A 15,692-nucleotide genomic window follows, 5' to 3' on the forward strand; every position below is an offset into this window, starting at 1 on the left:
CTGTGGGAATATGTGAGTTCTGTGTGGGAATAATATATGAGGTCTGTGGGAATATATGAGATCTGTGTGGGAATATATAAAAGTCTCTGTGGGAATAATATATGAGGTCTGTGTGGGAATAAATGAGTTCTGTGTGGGAATAATATACGAGGTCTATTTTGGAATAATAAATCAGGTCTGTGTGGGAATATATGAGCTCTGTGTGGCAATAATATATGAGGTCTATTTGGAAATAATAAATGAGTTCTGTGTGGGAATATATGAGGTCTGTGTGGGAGTGATATATGAGGTCTGTATTGGAATAATAACTCAGGTCTATGTGGGAATATATGAAGTCTGTGTAGGAACAGTATATGAGGTCTGTGGGGAATAATATATGAGGTCTGTGTGGAAATATATAAGATCTGTGTGGGAATGATATATGAGGTCTGTGTGGGAGTAATATATGATATATGTGTGGGAATAATATGAGGTCTGTGTTAGAATATAAGAAGTCTGTGTGTGAATAATATATAAAGTCTGTGTGGGAATGATATATGAGGTCTGTGTGAGAATAATATATGAGGTCTGTGTGGGAATGATATATGAGGTTTGTGTGGGAACAATATTTGAGTTCTGCGTGGAAATAATATAGGAGGTCTGTGTCGGAATAATATATGAGGTCTTTTTGGGAATGATATATGAGGTGTGTGTGGGAATAATGTATATGGTCTCTGTGGGAATAATATATGATCCCTGTGTGGTAAAATGTGAGGTCTGTGTGGGAGTAATATATGAGGTCTGTGTGGTAGTATATGAGGCCTGTGTGGGAATGATATATGAAGTCTATGTGGGAATATATGAGGTCTGTCTGGGAATAATATATGAGGTCTGTGTGGGAATATGTGAGTTCTGTGTGGGAATAATGTATGAGGTCTGTGTGGGAATATACGAAGTCTCTGTGGTAATAATATATGAGATCTGTGTGGGAATAATATATAAGGTCTGTGTAGGAATATATGAAGTTTGTGTGGAAATAATATATGAGTTCTTTGTCGGAAAAATATATGAGGTCTGTGTGGGAGTAATATATGATGTCTGTGTGGGAAATTATATGAGGTCTGTGTGAGAATATATGAGGTCTGTGTGGAATATATCAGGTCTGTGTGGCAATAACATATGAGGTCTGTGAGGGAATATGTGAGTTCTGTGTGGGAATAACACATAAGGTCTGTTTGGGAATAATACATGAGGTGTGTGTGTGTGTGTGTGTGTGTGTGTGTGTGTGTGTGTGTGTGTGTGTGGGAATATATGTGGTTTGTATGAGACTACTATGAGGTGTGTTTGGGAATATATGAATTCTATTTGGGAATAATATATGAGGCTGAGGCCTGTTTGGCATTAATATATGAGGTCTGTGTGGTAATATATGATATCTGTGTGGGAAAATATATGAGGTCTGTGTGGGAATACATTAAATCTGGGTGGGAATGATATATGAGGTCTGTGTGGGAACATATGAGGTCTGTGTAGGAATATATGAAGTTTGTGTGGAAATAATATATGAGTTCTTTGTCGGAAAAATATATGAGGTCTGTGTGGGAGTAATATATGATGTCTGTGTGGGAAATTATATGAGGTCTGTGAGGGAATATATGAGGTCTGTGTGGAATATATCAGGTCTGTGTGGCAATAACATATGAGGTCTGTGAGGGAATATGTGAGTTCTGTGTGGGAATAACACATAAGGTCTGTTTGGGAATAATACATGAGGTGTGTGTGTGTGTGTGTGTGTGTGTGTGTGTGTGTGTGTGGGAATATATGTGGTTTGTATGGGACTACTATGAGGTGTGTTTGGGAATATATGAATTCTATTTGGGAATAATATATGAGGCTGAGGCCTGTTTGGCATTAATATATGAGGTCTGTGTGGTAATATATGATATCTGTGTGGGAAAATATATGAGGTCTGTGTGGGAATACATTAAATCTGGGTGGGAATGATATATGAGGTCTGTGTGGGAACATATGAGGTCTATGTGGGAATATGTGATTCTGTGTGGGAATATATGAGGTCTGTGTGAGAATAATATATGAGGTCTGTGTGGGAATAATATGTAAGGTCTGTTTCGGAATATACGAAGTCTATGTGAGAATAATATATTAGGCCTGTGTGGGAATAATGTATGAGGTCAGTGTGAGAGTAATATATGAGGTCTGTGTGGGAATAATATATGAGATCTGTGTGGAAAAATATTTGATTTCTGTGTGGTAATGAAATATGAGGTCTGTGTCGGAATAATATATGAGGTCTTTTTGGAAATGATATATGATGTATGTGTGGAAATAATGTATGTGCTATCTGTGGGAATAATAAATGAGCCCTGAGTGGGAAAATATAAAGTCTTTGTGGGAATGATATATGAGGTTTGTGTGGGAGTATATGAGATCTGTATGGGAATAATATATGAGTGTGTGGGAATAACAAATGAGGTCTGTGTGGGAATATATAAGGCCTGTGTGGGAACAGTATATGAGGTCTTTGTGGGGAATGATATATGAGGTCTGTATGGGAATAATATATGATGTCTGTGTTGGAACAATATATGTGGTATGTGTGGGAACAGTATATGAGGTCTGTGTGGGAATGATACATGAGGTCTCTGTGGGAATATAGGAGGTCTTTGTGGGAATAATGTATGAAGTCTTTGCGGTAATATATGAGGTCTGTGTGGGAGTAATATATGAGGTCTTTATGGGAATAATACGTAAGGTCTCTGTGGGAACAACATATGAGATCTGTGTGGGAATGATATGTGAGGTCTGTGTGGGATCATATAAAGTTTGTGAGGAAAAAATATATGAGTTCTTTGTCGGAAAGATATATGAGGTCTGTGTGGGAACATATGAGATCTGTGTGGGAATAATTTAGGAGGTCTGTGTGGGAATGATAAATGAGGTGTGTGTGGGAATATATGAGGTCTGTGTGGGAAGAGTATATTAGGTTTGTTTGGGAAATAATATATGAGGTCTGTGTGGGAGTGATATATGACATCTGTTTTGGAATAATATATGAGGTAGGTGTATGAATACTATATGAGGTCTGTGTGGGAATAATATATGAGGTCTGTGTGGAAATGATATATGACGCCCTTATAGGGCTGTGTGGGAATAATATATGACGTCTGTTGGGGAATATATGAGGTCTGTCTGGGAATAATGTATAAGGTATGTGTGGGAATATATGAAATCTGTTTGGGAATAATATATGAGGTCTGCGTGGGAATATATGATGTTCATGTGGAATATATCAGGTCTGTGTGGCAATAACATATGAGGTCTGTGTGGGAATATGTGAGTTCTGTGTGGGAATAACACATAAGGTCTGTTTGGAAATAATAAATGAGGTGTGTGTGTGTGTGTGGGAATATATGTGGTTTGTATGGGAATAAAATATGAGGTGTGCTTAGGAATATATGAATTCTATTTGGGAATAATACATGAGGCCTGTTTAGCAATCTGTGTGGGAATAATATATGATATCTGTGTGGGAAAATATATGAGGTCTGTGAGGGGATACATTAGATCTGGGTGGGAATGATATATGAGGTCTGTGTCAGATTAATATATGAGGTCTGTGTGGGAATAATATGTAAGGTCTGAGTGGGAATAATATGTGAGGTCTCTTTGGGAATAATATTTGAGGTCTATGTGGGAAAAACATACGAGGTCTGTGTCGAAATAATATATGAGGTCTTTTTGGGAGTGATGTATGAGGAATGTGTGGGAATAATGTATATGGTCTCTGTGGGAATAATATATGAGGTCTGTGTAGGAATATAGGATGTCTGTTCAGGAAAAATATATGAGTTCTCTGTTGGAATAATATGTGAGTTCTGTGTGGGAGTATATAAGGTCTGTGAGGGAATAATATATGAGGTCTGTGGCAATAATATATGAGGTCTGTGTGGGAATAATATGTGAGGACTGTTTGGGAATTATATATGAAGTATGTGTGGGAATAATATTTAAGGTCTCTGTTGGATTAATATATGGGGTCTGAGTGGGAATATATGAGGTCTGTTTGGGAATAGTATATGATGTCTGTGTGGGAATAATATATGAGGTTTGTGTGGGAATATATGAGATGTGTGTGGGAGTAATGAGGTCTGTGTTGGAATTATAACTAAAGTCTCTGTGGGAATATATGAGGTCTGTGTGGGAAGAGCATAAGAAGTTTTTCTGGGGAATGATATATGAGGTCTGCGTTGGAATGATATATGACGTCTGTGTTGGAATGGTATATGAAGTATGTGCGTTAATGATGTATGAGGTCTGTTTAGGAATAATATATGAGGTCTGTGTGGGAATATATAACGTCTGTGTGGGAATGATATGTGAGGTCTGTGTGGGAATATATGAGGTCTGTATGGGAATAATATAAAAGGTCTTTGTGGGAATATATCAGATATGTCTGGGAATAATATATGAGGTCTGTGTGGGAATGTATGGTTTCTGTGTGAGAATAATGTATGAGGTCTGTGTGGAAATATGTGAGGTCTTTGTGGGAATATATGATGTTTGTGTGGGAAAATGTATGAGGTTTGTGTGGGAATATGTGAGGTGTATGTGGGAATGATATATAAGGCCTGTGTGGGAATATATGAAGTCTATGTGGGAATGATATATGAGGTCTGTGTGGGAATGAGATATGAGATCTGTGTGGGAGTAATATATGACGTCTATGTGGGAATATATGAAGCCTATGTGGGAATAATATATGACATCGGTGTTGCAATAATACATGAGGTATGTTTGGGATTATTACATGAGGTCTGAGTGGGAATGATGTGTGAGGTCTCTGTGGGAATTTATGAGGCCTCTGTGGGAATAATACGTAAGGTTTGTGTGGGAATATATAATGTCTGTGTGCGAATGATATATAAGGTCTCTGTGGGAGTATATGAGGTCTGTGTGGGAATAATATATGAGGTCTCTGTGGGAATATAGGAGGTATGTGTGGGAACAGTATATGAGGTCTGTTTGGGAATGATATATGTCGTCTGTGTTAGAATAACATATGAGGCATGTCTGGGTATAATATGTGAGGTCTGTGGAAATGCTTAATGAGGTCTGTGTGGAAATATAGCAGGTCTGTGTAGGAATATAGAAGGTATGTGTGGGAAAAATATATGAAGTCTGCGTTGTAATTTATGAGGTTTGTGTTGGAATGATATATGAGGTCTGTGTGGGAATAATATATAAGGTCTCTGTGGGAATGATATATGAAATATGTGTGGAAATAATATTTGAGGTCCGTGTGGGAATATATGAAATCTGTGTGGAAACAGTATATGAGTTCTTTGTGGGAATCATGTATGAGGCTATTTATTTATTCATTTTGCTTTCTCGCTGTCTCCCGCGTTAGCGAGGTAGCGCAAGGAAACAGACGAAAGAATAGCCCAACCCACCCACATACACATGTATATTACATACACGTACTCACACGCAAAATATACATACCTATACATCTCAACGTATACATATATATATACACACACAGACATATACATATATACACATGTAATAATTCATACTGTCTGCTTTTATTCATTCCTAATGCAACCCCGCCACACATGAAATAACAACCCCCTCGCCCCTCATGTGCGCGAGGTAGCACTAGGAAAAGACAACAAAGGCCCCATTCGTTCACACTCAGTCTCTAGCTGTCATGTAATAATGCACCAAAACCACAGCTCCCTTTCCACATCCAGGCCCCACAGAACTTCGTTTACCCTAGACGCTTCACATGCCCTGGCTCAATCCATTGACAGCACGTCGACCCCGGTATACCACATCGTTCCAATTCACTCTATTCCTTGCACGCCTTTCACCCTCCTGCATGTTCAAGCCCCGATCACTCAAAATCTTTTTCACTCCATCTTTCCACCTCCAATTTGGTCTCCCACTTCTCCTCGTTCCCTCCACCTCTGACACATATATTCTGTTTGTCAATCTTTCATCATTCATTCTCTCCATGTGACTAAACCATTTCAAAACACCCTCTTCTGCTCTCTCAACCACATTCTTTTTATTACCACACATCTCTCTTACCCTTACGTTACTTACTCGATCAAACCGCCTCACACCACATATTGTCCTCAAACATCTTATTTCCAGCACATCCACCCTCCTGCGCACAACTCTATCTATAACCCACGCCTCGCAACCATACAACATTGTTGGAACCACTATTCTTTCAAACATACCCATTTTTCCTTTCCGAGATAATGTTATCGACTTCCACATATTCTTCAACGCTCCTAGAAATTTCGCCCCTCCCCCACCCTATGGTTCACTCCCGCTTCCATGGTTCCATCCGCTGCCAAATCCACTCCCAGATATCTAAAACACTTCACTTCCTCCAGTTTTTCTCCATTCAAACTTACCTCCCAATTTACTTGTCCCTCAACCCTGCTGTACATAATAACCTTACTCTTATTCACATTTACTCTCAGCTTTCTTCTTTCACACTCTTTACCAAACGCAGTCACCAGCTTTTGCAGTTTCTCACATGAATCAGCCACCAGCGCTGTATCATCAGCGAACAACAACTGACTCACTTCCCAAGCTCTCTCATGCACAACAGACTGCACACTTGCCCCTCTTTCCAAAACTCTTGCATTCATCTCCCTAACAACCCCATCCATAAACAAATTAAACAACCATGGAGACATCACACACCCCTGCCGCAAACCTACATTCACTGAGAACCAGTCACTTTCCTCTCTTCCTACACGTACACATGCCTTACATCCTCGATAAAAACTTTTCACTGCTTCTAAAAACTTGCCTCCCACACCATATATTCTTAATACCTTCCACAGAGCATCTCTATCAACTCTATCATATGCCTTCTCCAGATTCATAAATGCTACAGACAAATCCATTTGCTTTTCTAAGTATTTCTCACATATATTCTTCAAAGCAAACACCTGATCCACACATCCTCTACCACTTCTGAAACCACACTGGTCTTCCCCAATCTGATGCTCTGTACATGCCTTCACCCTCAATACCCTCCCATATAATTTTCCAGGAATACTCAACAAACTTATACCTCTGTAATTTGAGCACTCACTTTTATCCCCATTTGCCTTTGTACAATGGCACTATGCAAGCATTCCGCCAATCCTCAGGCACCTCACCATGAGTCACACATATATCAAATAACCTTACAACCATTCAACAATACAGTCACCCACTTTTTTTTTTATAGATTCCACTGCAATACCATCCAAACCCGCTGCCTTGCCGGCTTTCATCTTCCGCAAAGCTTTTACTACTTCTTCTCTGTATTAGCGAGGTAGCACAAGGAAACAGACGAAAGAATGGCCTAACCCACCCACCCCACCCACATACATATGTATGTACATACACTTCCACACACGCAAATATACATACCTATACATCTCAATGTATACATATATACCAAATCATTCTCCCGAACCCTCTCACTTTGCACAGTACCTCGATCAAAACACCCTATATCTGCCAATCTATCATCAAACAAATTCAACAAACCTTTATTATACTCACTCCACCCCCTTCTCACATCACCACTACTTGTTATCACCTCCCCATTAGCCCATTTCACCGAAGTTCCCATTTGTTCCCTTGTCTTACGCACCTTATTTACCTCCTTCTAAAACATCTTTTCATTCTCCCTAGAATCTAATGATACTCTCTCACCCCGACTCTCATTTGCTCTCTCTTTCACTTTTTGCACCTTTCTCTTTACCTCCTGTCTCTTTCTTTTATACATCTCCCAGTCATTTGCATTATTTCCCTGCAAACATGGTCCAAATGCCTCTCCCTTCTCTTTTACTAATAATCTTACTTCCCACCACTCACTACCCTTTCTAATCTGCCCACCTACCACACTTCTCTTGCCACAAGCATCTTTTGCGCAAGCCATCAGTGCTTCCCTAAATTCATCCCATTCCTCCCCCACTCCCCTTACGTCTTTTGTTCTCACCTTTTTTCATTCTGTACTCAGTCTCTCCTGATACTTCCTCACACAAGTCTCCTTCCCAAGCTCACTTACTCTCACCACTCTTTTCACCCAAACATTCTCTCTTCTTTTCTGAAAACCCCTACAAATCTTCACCTTCGTCTCCACAAGATAATGATCAGACATCCCTCCAGTTGCACCTGCATATTTGAGGAAAGTAACCTGGATGTTTTGGCTCTGAGTGAAACAAAGCTCAAGGGTAAAGGAGAAGAGTTTTGGGAATGTCTTGGGAGTAACGTCAGGTGTTAGTTTGAGAAAGTAAACTCTAGAGTGATATGGGTAAAACTCAAAGTGGGTGGAGAGAGATGGGTGATTATTGGTGCATATGCACCTGGGAATGAGAAGAAAGATCATGAGAGGCAAGTGTTTTGGGAGCAACTGAGTGAGTGTGTTAGTAGTTTTGATGCACGAGACCGGGTTATAGTGATGGGTGATTTGAATGCAAAGGTGAGTAATGTGGCAGTTAAGGGAATAATTGGTGTATATTGGGTGTTCAGTGTTGTAAATGGAAATGGTGAAGAGCTTGTAGATTTATGTGCTGAAAAGGACTGGTGATTGGGAATACCTGACTTAAAGAGTGAGATATACATAAGTATACGTATGTAAGTGGGAGAGATGACCAGAGAGTGTTATTGGATTACATGTTAATTGATAGGCGCGCGAAAGAGAGACTTTTGAATGTTGATATATGAGGTATGTGTGGGAATGATATATAAGGTCTCTGTGGGAGTATGTGAGGGCTCTGTGGGAATGATATATAAGGTCTGTTTGGGAGTAACAAATGAGGAGTGTGTGGAAATGATATATGAGATCTGTGTTGGAATAATATATGAAGTCTGTGTGGGAATAATGTATGTTGTCTCTGTGGGAATAGTATATGAGCCCTGTGTGGGAAAATGTGAGATCTGTGCGGGAATAATATATGAGGTCTGTGCGGGAATAATATATGAGGTCTGTGCGGGAGTATATGCGGTCTGCGTGGGAATGATATATGACTGTGTGGGAGTAACAAATGAAGTTTGTGTGGGAATATATAATGCCTGTGTGGGAACAGTATACAAGGTCTGTGTGGGGAATAATATATGAGGTCTGTGTGGGAATAACAAATGAGGTCTCTGTGGGAATATAGGAGGTCTTTGTGGGAATAATGTATGAAGTCTGGGTGGTAATATATGAGATCTGTGTGTGAATAATATATGAGGTCTGTGTGGGAATGATATATGAGGTCTGTGTGGGAATGATATATGAGGTCTCTGTGGGAATTATTTTTGAGCTCTGTATGGGGATAATATATGAGGTCTGTGTGTGTTTATATGAATTTTGTGTGGAAATAATATATGAGGTCTCTGTGGGAATTATAAATGAAGTGCGTGGAAATATACGAGGTCTGTGTGGGAATAAATGAGATCTGTATGGGAATACTATATGAGGTCTGTGTGGGAATAATAAATGCGGTGTGTGTGTGTGTGCGTGTGTGTGTGTGTGTGTGTGTGTGTGTGTGTGTGTGTGTGTGTGTGTGTGTGGGAATATATGAAGTCTGTGTGGGAAGAATATATGAGAATTGTGTGGGGAATAATATATGAGGTCTCTGTGGGAATGATATATGACATCTGTGTTGGAAAAATATGTGAAGTATGTGTGTAAATGATATATGAGGTCTGTGTGTGAATAATATATGAGGTCTTTGAGGAAATATATGAGGTCTGTGTGGGAATAATATATGAGGTCTGTTGGGAACATATGAGGTCTGTCTGGGAATAATGTATGAGATCTGTGTGGGAATATTGAAGTCTGTCTTGGAATAATATATGCGTTTTGTGAGGTCTGTGTGGATATGTATGAGGTCTGTGAGGGAATAATATATGAGGTCTTTGTGGCAATAACATATGAGGTCTATGTGGGAATAATATATAAGGACTGTTTGGGAATAATGTATGAAGTATGTGTGGGAATAATATTTGAGGTCTCTGTTGGAATAATATATGAGGTCTGTGTGGGAATAGTATATGATGTCTGTGCGGGAGTAATATATGAGATTTGGATGGGAATATATGAGGTGTGTGTGGGAGTATATGAGGTCTGTGTTGGAATACTTATTGAAGTCTCTTAGGGAATATATGAGGTCTGTGTGGGAATGATATATGACGTCTCTATTGGAATAATATATGAGGTCTGTGTGGGAATAATATATGGGGTCTGTGTGGGAATATTTCAGGTCTGTGTGCTAATAATATATGAGGTATGTGTGGGAACATACCAGGTCTGCGTGGGAATGATATATGAGGTCTGTGTGTGAATAATAAATGAGGTCTGGGTGTGAATAATTGAGGTATGTGTGGGAACAGTATATGAGGTCTGTGTGGGGAATGATATATGAGGTCGGTGTGGGAATGATAAATGACGTCTCTATTGGAATAATATATGAGGTCTGTGTGGGAATAATATATGAGGTCTCTGTGGGAATATTTGAGGTATGTGTGCTAATAATGTATGAGGTATGTGTGGGAATATACCAGATCTGTGTAGGAATGATATATGAGGTCTGTGTGGGAATATATGAGGTCTGTGTGGGAATGTATGAGTTCTCTGTGGGAAAGATATATGAGGTCTGTGTGGGAATATATGAGGTCTGTGTGGGAATATATGAGGTCTGTGTGGAATGATATATGAGGTCTGTGTGGGAATATGTGAGGTCAGTGCGGGAATGATATATGAGGTCTGTGTGGGAATATATGAGGTCTGTGTTGGAACAGTATATGAGATTAGTGTGGGAATGATATATGAGGATTGTGTGGGAATGATATATGAGGTCTGTGTGGAAATATGTGAGGTCTCTGTGGGAAAAATATATGAGGTCTGTGTGGGAATAATATGAGATCTGTGTGGGAATAATATATGAGGTCTGTGTAGGAATATATGAGGACTGTGTGGGAATAATATATGAGATCTCTTTGGAAATAATATATGAGGTCTGTCTTGGAATTATATATGATGTCTGTGTGGGAAAAATATATGAAGTCTTTAGGAATGATATATGAGGCGTGTGTGGGAATGATATGTGGGGTCTCTGTGGGAATAATATGTGAGGTCTCTGTGGGAATATATGAGGTCTGTTTGGGAATATATGAGGTCTGTTTGGGAATAATGTATGAGGTCTGTGTGGGAATGTATGAGGTCTGTTTGGGAATAATATATGAAGTCTGTGTGGGAATGATGTATGAGAAATTTGTGGAAATGATATATGAGGTCTGTGTGGGAATACATGAAGTCTCTGTGGGAATAATATATGAGGTCTGTATGGGAACAATTAATGAGGTCTGCGTGGGAATAATATATGAGGTCTTTGTGGTAATAATATTTGAGGTCTCTGTGGGAATGATATATGAGGTCTCTGTGGGAATAATCTATGAGGACTTTTTTTTTTTTTTTTGCCGCTGTCTCCCGCGTTTGCGAGGTAGCGCAAGGAAACAGACGAAAGAAATGGCCCAACCCACCCCCATACACATGTATATATATACGTCCACACACGCAAATATACATACCTACACAACTTTCCATGGTTTACCCCAGACGCTTCACATGCCTTGATTCAATCCACTGACAGCACGTCAACCCCGGTATACCACATCGCTCCAATTCACTCTATTCCTTGCCCTTCTTTCACCCTCCTGCATGTTCAGGCCCCGATCACACAAAATCTTTTTCACTCCATCTTTCCACCTCCAATTTGGTCTCCCTCTTTTCCTCGTTCCCTCCACCTCCGACACATATATTCTCTTGGTCAATCTTTCCTCACTCATTCTCTCCATGTGCCCGAACCATTTCAAAACACCCTCTTCTGCTCTCTCAACCACGCTCTTTTTATTTCCACACATCTCTCTTACCCTTACGTTACTTACTCGATCAAACCACCTCACACCACACATTGTCCTTAAACATCTCATTTCCAGCACATCCATCCTCCTGCGCACAACTCTATCCATAGCCCACGCCTCGCAACCATACAACATTGTTGGAACCACTATTCCTTCAAACATACCCATTTTTGCTTTCCGAGATAATGTTCTCGACTTCCACACATTCTTCAAGGCCCCCAGAATTTTCGCCCCCTCCCCCACCCTATGATCCACTTCCGCTTCCATGGTTCCATCCGCTGACAGATCCACTCCCAGATATCTAAAACACTTCACTTCCTCCAGTTTTTCTCCATTCAAACTCACCTCCCAATTGACTTGACCCTCAACCCTACTGTACCTAATAACCTTGCTCTTATTCACATTTACTCTTAACTTTCTTCTTTCACACACTTTACCAAACTCAGTCACCAGCTTCTGCAGTTTCTCACATGAATCAGCCACCAGCGCTGTATCATCAGCGAACAACAACTGACTCACTTCCCAAGCTCTCTCATCCCCAACAGACTTCATACTTGCCCCTCTTTCCAAAACTCTTGCATTCACCTCCCTAACAACCCCATCCATAAACAAATTAAACAACCATGGAGACATCACACACCCCTGCCGCAAACCTACATTCACTGAGAACCAGTCACTTTCCTCTCTTCCTACTCGTACACATGCCTTACATCCTCGATAAAAACTTTTCACTGCTTCTAACAACTTGCCTCCCACACCATATATTCTTAATACCTTCCACAGAGCATCTCTATCAACTCTATCATATGCCTTCTCCAGATCCATAGATGCTACATACAAATCCATTTGCTTTTCTAAGTATTTCTCACATGCATTCTTCAAAGCAAACTTCTGAAACCACACTGCTCTTCCCCAATCTGATGCTCTGTACATGCCTTCACCCTCTCAATCAATATCCTCCCATATAATTTACCAGGAATACTCAACAAACTTATACCTCTGTAATTTGAGCACTCACTCTTATCCCCTTTGCCTTTGTACAATGGCACTATGCACGCATTCCGCCAATCCTCAGGCACCTCACCATGAGTCATACATACATTAAATAACCTTACCAACCAGTCAACAATACAGTCACCCCCTTTTTTAATAAATTCCACTGCAATACCATCCAAACCTGCTGCCTTGCCGGCTTTCATCTTCCGCAAAGCTTTTACTACCTGTTCTCTGTTTACCAAATCATTTTCCCTAACCCTCTCACTTTGCACACCACCTCGACCAAAACACCCTATATCTGCCACTCTATCATCAAACACATTCAACAAACCTTCAAAATACTCACTCCATCTCCTTCTCACATCACCACTACTTGTTATCACCTCCCCATTTGCGCCCTTCACTGAAGTTCCCATTTGCTCCCTTGTCTTACGCACTTTATTTACCTCCTTCCAGAACATCTTTTTATTCTCCCTAAAATTTAATGATACTCTCTCACCCCAACTCTCATTTGACCTTTTTTTCACCTCTTGCACCTTTCTCTTGACCTCCTGTCTCTTTCTTTTATACATCTCCCACTCAATTTCATTTTTTCCCTGCAAAAATCGTCCAAATGCCTCTCTCCTCTCTTTCACTAATACTCTTACTTCTTCATCCCACCACTCACTGCCCTTTCTAATCAACCCACCTCCCACTCTTCTCATGCCACAAGCATCTTTTGCGCAATCCATCACTGATTCCCTAAATACATCCCATTCCTCCCCCACTCCCCTTACTTCCATTGTTCTCACCTTTTTCCATTCTGTACTCAGTCTCTCCTGGTACTTCCTCACACAAGTCTCCTTCCCAAGCTCACTTACTCTCACCACCCTCTTCACCCCAACATTCACTCTTCTTTTCTGAAAACCCATACAAATCTTCACCTTAGCCTCCACAAGATAATGATCAGACATCCCTCCAGTTGCACCTCTCAGCACATTAACATCCAAAAGTCTCTCTTTCGCGCGCCTGTTAATTAACACGTAATCCAATAACGCTCTCTGGCCATCTCTCCTACTTACATAAGTATACTTATGTATATCTCGCTTTTTAAACCAGGTATTCCCAATCATCAGTCCTTTTTCAGCACATAAATCTACAAGCTCTTCACCATTTCCATTTACAACACTGAACACCCCATGTATACCAATTATTCCCTCAACTGCCACATTACTAACCTTTGCATTCAAATCACCCATCACTATAACCCTCTCTCGTGCATCAAAACCACTAACACACTCATTCAGCTGCTCCCAAAACACTTGCCTCTCATGATCTTTCTTCTCATGCCCAGGTGCATATGCACCAATAATCACCCATCTCTCTCCATCAACTTTCAGTTTTACCCATATTAATCGAGAATTTACTTTCTTACATTCTATCACATACTCCCACAACTCCTGTTTCAGGAGTATTGCTACTCCTTCCCTTGCTCTTGTCTTCTCACTAACCCCTGACTTTACTCCCAAGACATTCCCAAACCACTCTTCCCCTTTACCCTTGAGCTTCGTTTCACTCAGAGCCAAAACATCCAGGTTCGTTTCCCCAAACATACTACCTATCTCTCCTTTTTTCACATCTTGGTTACATCCACACACATTTAGGCACCCCAATCTGAGCCTTCGAGGAGGATGAGCATTCCCCGCGTGACTCCTTCTTCTGTTTCCCATTTTAGAAAGTTAAAAAAAATACAAGGAGGGGAGGATTTCTGGCCCCCCGCTCCCGTCCCCTCTAGTCTTTTTGGGAATGATATATGAGGTCTGTGTGGGAATAATGTGTGTGGTCTCTGTGGGAATGATATATGAGGTCTGTGTGGAAATTATGTATCAGTTCTGTGTGGGAATGATATATAAGGTCTCTGTGGGAATGGTAAATGAGGTCTGTGTGGGAATATATGAGGTCTGTGTGGGAATGATATATGAGGTCTGTGTGGGAATAACATATGAGGTCTGTATGGGAATGATATATGAGGTCTGTTTGGGAATAATATGTGAGGCCTGTATGGGAATATATGAAGTCTGTTTGGGAGTAATGTAAGAGGTGTGTGTAGGAGTAATATATGAGGTCTGTGTGGGAATATGTGAGGTCTGTGTGGGAACAGTACATGAGGTGTGTTTTGGAATAATAAATTATGTCTGTGTGGGAATATATGAGGTCTGTGTGGGAATAATATATGAGTTCTGTGTGGAATAACATATTAGGTCTGTCTAGGAATAATATATGAGGTCTGTATTAGAACAATATATGACGTCTGTGTGGGAATAATATATGAGGTCTTTGTGGTAATGATATTTGAGGTCTGTGTGGGGAATGATATATGAGGTCTTTTGGGAATAATATATGAGGTCTGTGTGGGAATAATATATGAGGTCTGTAAGGGAATAATATATGAGGTTTGTGTAGGAATGATATATGAGGCCTGTGTGGGGGTAATATATGAGGTCTGTGTGGGAATAGTATATGAGGTCTGTGTGGGAATGATATATGAGGTCTGTGTAGGAATGATATATGAGGTCTGTGGGGGGTAATATATGAGGACTGTATGGGAATGATATATGAGGTCTGTGTGGGAATAATATATGAGGTCTGTGTAGGAATAATATATGAGGTCTTTGTGGGAATGATGTATGAGGTCTGTGTGGGAATAATATATGACGTTTGTGTAGGAATAATATATGAGGTCTGTGTGGGGGTAATATATGAGGTCTGTGTGGGAATAATATATGAGG

General features: G+C 40.3%; 1 protein-coding gene across 1 annotated transcript in view; it reads right to left on the reverse strand.

Annotated features, from left to right (window-relative positions):
* The window catches only part of LOC139758843 (uncharacterized), a 130,508-nt gene that overhangs the window by 113,108 nt on the left and 1,708 nt on the right, over positions 1-15,692 (reverse strand). The gene's annotated exons all lie outside the window — the stretch shown is intronic.

This window comes from Panulirus ornatus, chromosome 31, assembly GCF_036320965.1.
Source record: "Panulirus ornatus isolate Po-2019 chromosome 31, ASM3632096v1, whole genome shotgun sequence".
NCBI lineage: Eukaryota > Metazoa > Arthropoda > Malacostraca > Decapoda > Palinuridae > Panulirus > Panulirus ornatus.